At 33.5% G+C, this 6000-nt stretch overlaps 1 protein-coding gene across 3 annotated transcripts in view; it reads right to left on the reverse strand.

Moving 5' to 3' along the window:
• Window positions 1–6000, reverse strand: part of DACH1 (dachshund family transcription factor 1) — a 423983-nt gene that overhangs the window by 77376 nt on the left and 340607 nt on the right. The window lies entirely within an intron of this gene.

Consider the following 6000-nt stretch of genomic DNA (forward strand, 5'->3'; position numbering starts at 1 on the left):
TTAACCGTTTTTACAAACACAAGTTTTCAACTTATAGTCATCTTTTTTGTCCACTAAGTTTCTCTCTTTAAAAATTATCACTAGAAAGCAATAATAATTCCTGGCAGCATGGACCATTAAACAATATATGACAGGGACTGGGTGACTCAGTGGATTAGTCACAGATTTTATGGCTACTTTTGGAATCCTGCCCTAACTACAGCGATCAAAACAGTGTTATCAAATGGTTGTAAAAATCTCAATTAAAATTATTTCTATGGCCTCCACTAGGTTCTTAGCAAACTACATCCAATAACCTGAATCTACATGCTATTGACAAAATTAACTCAACTGCCACTTTTTGGCTTAAGAGCATTTACAAATTAACTATCTAACTGATTCTTCAAGTAATGATTGTCAACAGAGTTCTGATTATGAATGTGAGTCCATTAAACACCTGTCTGACTGTCTTTTTATAGGACTCCTAGATTTCAGGACTAGATTCTTATGTTACATATCCTTCTAAAACATAAACATATATGAATTCAACACAAAATTAATTTGTTGATAAAACTGAAACATTTTGAAACATCTAAATACAAATTCACAGGAGATCTAGAGAACAGTGGAAGAGTTATAAAGAATAGTCAGAATTAAAAATTCTTGTCGACTATCAAAATAACACTACTTAAATTCCCACAAGATTTATGATGCCCAAAGCAATCTGTTTTACTGCACCAAAAGCAATAGAATGAATAGAATTTGACACAGGACTTAATCAACTACAGGCAAACAAAAAGGTCTATATGATAGTTAGTAAACAAACACTGATGGACTAAATAATCTGATCTTCAATGAGGAAAAGTAATAAGTAGAAAAGGGCATTAGGGAAAATACTGCTGTATACCTTGGCAAAAGTTATCTGTATAAACACAGCCAGAAGTCCTGAAGCACTACTCATTATTGCTGGAGTTAAAAGCTTTTGTTGTTTTAATCTTATGTGTAGGTCAAAAATCAATCTATAAAGCCAATTAATTTTACTTCATGACAGAGTTTATTATCCTATACCAAATCAAAAGAAACAGTATAGAAAACATTCAGTATAAGTAATTCCACTTAAAATAATCTCCGATTAAAATAACCCAGGTTTTGAAATCTCAGACAGGAAAACTATTATGAAATGCACCCTTCTACCTACAATACTCCCTATCCTATTCAATTAAGCTTTGTATTATACCTAAGGGGCTGGGTCACCTAGGTTGGTTTATGGACAAATTACTCCTTAATATGAGACATCATAGACTGAATTTTGTCTCCCCCAAATCCCAGTGTTAAAATCTTAATCTCTAATATTGTTGTTCTGGGAGACAGAGGTTTTAGGAAGGTTTCTAAAGTAAAAGGGGGCTACCACCGTGAAGCCCTAATCCAATAGAACAGGCATCCTTCAAGGATGAGGTACAAAGTCTGGACATGGCTGTACACAAGTAGAGGCTACAAGAAAACAGAAATTGAGGGTGATGTCTGAAAGTCAAGGAGAGAGCCTTGGGGTAAAAACAAATCACCACACATTGATATTTGACTTTGGCCTTCTACACGTTAGAGTGCTAAAGATCTATAAATCTATAGTGCATCCTAATTTATGAGAATTTAAAATAATATTTTATTTATTTTCTGCTGCAATCCCTCCCAATTTCTCCTACTAGCTAAACAAGAGGTCTGGCATTGTAGTGATTTTCTGACTTATACCCAAACAGAGCACTGGTTAAACTATAAGGGAGGTGTTATAACCAGATTTTGTATGCAAGTTCCAAGTTATCAACATTATGTCCTCATCCACATTTTTCAGTGAACTTTTCATAAAACTTATCAATTGTCAATTCTGAAAATTTTAGATCTCTAAAAAACAAAGATCACCAAAGACAAATAAATATTTCAGATGAAAGGTAGGAAAACTAAGGGTCATAGTGTAAATTTGGCAACCACCTGTTTATATAGAGACTAAGAGCAAAGACTGATTTTCATTTTTTTTTTTGCATTTTGAAATGACTGAAAAATAAAGTAAGAATACAATTATGTGACACCCGAAAGTTATATAAAATTAAAATTTCAGTGTCCATAAATTTTATTAGAAAAGAATAACAGGTTTTCTTTTATGGATACTTTCACAAAATATTAGCAGTGCTTATAGTAGACTCTATGGTCATAAAAATATATAATAGTTACTATCCACTTTTGTTTTTACAGAAAAGATTTGCTTATCCCTTCTCTGTGTAGAAGAAATAGTAATATTGTTTATTGTAATTTTCTTAAATAGCCGAACTCTAGTTTTTCCAGGGAGCCTATTTTATCCATAGCAAATTTATAGAGTAGCACTTTGCTGATAATATTTTTTTCACTAGCGTTATCCTATATTCATAACATGAGCAATGAGGGGAAAGCATTGTTTTCAACTTTCAAACAACTCACAAATGAATTTTGGAAGATATTCTATTAAGAATGTGTGAATGCCTGTTTTAGAGATTGATGATGATAATAACACATTAGCAGGAGTAACAGTTACCATGAGTTTCTTAAACATCATTGAATTATTTTTTCTTCTAAAACAAGGTAATCTTATTCCAATTTTTCAAATTTAAAATGGAGAATTAATATAGTTAGGTAGCCACTGTAACTCGATAGCATACTCACTACGAGTGATTTGACAGTAGATTCAACTTCCCTGAGTCTAGAATTCATGCGTTCAACAATTATCTCTGTTATCCATAGTATTTTCACTAAGAAAATATTATTTATATTTGTATTTAATAGTTCATTAATTTTATCAAATTATATAAATACTAAGAAATATATTTCAAATTATTCATTAAAAAATTAATGAGAAAAACATTTGAGCACTAAGCAATATTTTACCAATAAAATTTCAGCTAACTTATTATTCAAGTATTTAGTTCTTAAAAAACAGAGCACATGAATGTGTGTGTATATATATATAAATACATATGTATATAATCATTTTAACTGAATTCACATACCTACAAATAATATATTTTACCTGGCCACCACAAGATCATCATTTACTTTTTTGTATATACGGACAATGAATAATTTCAGCAATTAGCAAGGCTAGTATGACATAGGGAAATTTAGAGAGAAAAGATACAAGGCAAGATACAAGAAAGCAAACTTAGGTTTCTTCCTGATTATTTCATTTTCAGGCTGCCAATCTCATACAATCTATTAGTTCACTCCAATGTCAATATCTACTACTAGAATTATAAAATGAAATCAACTTCAGAAGATTATAGTAAGTATCAGTGAGATAATGCCATGCCCTGATATCACATCACGGTCTCATGGGAGGAACACATCAATCTCTGGGATTTTTATAAAATTGTTTATGACAATTATTACAGACCACCAATATGGTAACATAGATCAAGATGTCATTTGGAAAATTTGAGCAAGAATTTAGGGTAAGTCAAATAAATATTTTAAGGAAAAGTTAAATACAAAATCATAGTAAGTTCAAAAGGTCAAGTTAATGGCATCCCGGGAATCCATGAAAAAAATAGTGGGGACAAATTATAACAAAAATAGATAACATGTAGAAAGTAAAGACTGAACTATAGACAGAGAATAACTATGTTAAACAATTATTTATAAATCAGGACAGTTCATCCAGAGGACATGGTCAGACTTCAAAGGAAATTGGACTAACAATAGAATGTGCCCCTGATACCAGGAAGAATATGAATTTACAGATATACATGAAAAAGAAGGAAGGAAAATTTGAAATCAATATTAATGCAGTGTTTATTCCTGTATTAAAATACTGAGGCAATTAGTTAAGATGGTAAATTGGCAAGTAGAAATAAAGACCAAAAATTATTTGTACGTATATATAAATATGCATATGCATCTATACACATTTTATACTTCCTACTTATAAGTATGTGACTATTTGAGCTATGTTATTTCCATGGACTCAGGACTCTTGTCTGTGTCAGCTGTTACATCAAACGACTGCCATGATAGTTAAGAGTTGGAGGCAACATGCTGGAAGTCGCTTTTCAGACCCTTCTACCTTGTAAAAACATAAGCTTGATTTCTGCCATATTATCCTTTCTCCTCAACTGTGACACGTAGAAAATAATATCAATGCATATCTCTCAGACAGGCTGGAGCGATAGCACAGCAGTAGGACTGCTTTACATGCAGCCGACTTGGGTTCGATTCCTCCGCCCCTCTCTGAGAGCCCGGCAAGCGACCGAGAGTATCACGCCCACAAAGCAGAGCCTGGCAAGCTACCTGTGGCGTATTCGGTATGCCAAAAACAGTAACAATAAGTCTCACAATGAAATGTTACTGGTGCCCGCTTGAGGAAATCAATGAGCAATGGGATGACTGTGACTGTGATCTCTCAGACAGCTATGAGGAGCCAGGTAGGTAGTGTAGAAAGTAAGGCACTTGCCTTGCACATAGCTGACGGGGATTTGATCCCCAGCTCGCCATGCGCTCACCCCTGAGCCTGCCAGGAGTGATTTCTGAACACAGAGCTAGGAGTCAGCACTACTTACTCCTGGGTTGCCCCCAAATCAAAACAAAAAGTGTTATTATTGAACCTTAGTACTCAAGACAGAAACAGTACATAGTGTGTGCTATGTATAGGTTTAATGTCAATAGAAAATATTTTCAAGTAAAAAGAGGTCAACGTTTTTGTTTTTTAAAACCATCTATCAAAAGGCTATGATTTTTCTATATTAAGTGCACATGCATGTGAATATAGTTGTAACATATGAGGGATATAGTAAAGTATGGATAAATATAATTACAGCTTTAAAAATCTCACTATCACCCAATATAAATTTAATGAGAATTAAAAATATCAAAAGTAATTTAAAACATACTTTAGAGCACCTCTTAAGAAACCCAACTAAATGATGGTCTTTCAATCTTTGATAATCAAGTCAGTGTTCATACATGCCCTCTTCCTAGCAGCCACACAACATTTGTTGACATTCTAAAACCATAATCCATCATTTTCATCTCTTCATGGTTGACTCCTCATGTCTTTTCTTCACCTAGAAAGTCAAATAATCACCTGATGCCAAAGTATCAGTTAAAAATGCCAAATCACACAAGCACTCAACTTCTACAGGTCACCTGACCTGATGTTATCTCGCAAAGGGCCCAGAGAACTCTCTCACGTAGTGCAGGGAGCCACCATACAGTTCTTCTCACTAACATGAAGTCTTTCTAACTCTTCAAAAACTCATACTAAACTTCAATTTTAAGGGAACATGAAGTTTGCCTTTTACCTCAAAGAGTTTGCCTTTTTCCTTCGAAAATCACTCCTTTTTAGGTATTTATGACACAGTAGAATTTGTCATGTGACATTTTCAAGAAACTCAAACTACCCCATTTTAGCATAGCAATCACCTTATTCAACTAGATTCAAATTGTTCTACTGTGGAAGAAACTGGTTGTTCTAAATAAACAAGTGGAACAGAAAACATGTTGGTTAAAGGAATTTAATAAATGCTTTATAGCATTCATAAGCAGAGCACTTTCAAGATGTTCTATCATAAATGACTATTTGCTTCATGGGCAAATATTCTCAACAAAGTAAGTGGGAATGAGAACATCCTGGGAGATATCTGGGATCTTTTCCAAACTGTTATCTCCACATTGAAATTCACATCTAGGAGCACCTGGAGGAGAGGTGAGACTTGTGGATTGTAATTCAAAAAATGTATTTAATGTTCTGCTATAGTCCTTCTCAGTGCTCACCCCAGACTACCCCTTGAAAAGCATTTGCTGTTTGGAGCATTCCTTCAGTCCCAAATAACCTATCTTACTGCCTTTAAAAGTCAAGAGAAAAAAAAAAAAGCTTTTTCCCTTATAAGCCTTAGAAGCCCTTATAAGTCCACACATAAACAAGTCAAATCTTTAGTAGGAAACATTTCAATGTAATATATTTATCATGGCATAGGACTATTAAGACAATTAATAACCATATTT

This window comes from Sorex araneus, chromosome 1 (genome assembly GCF_027595985.1).
Source record: "Sorex araneus isolate mSorAra2 chromosome 1, mSorAra2.pri, whole genome shotgun sequence".
NCBI lineage: Eukaryota > Metazoa > Chordata > Mammalia > Eulipotyphla > Soricidae > Sorex > Sorex araneus.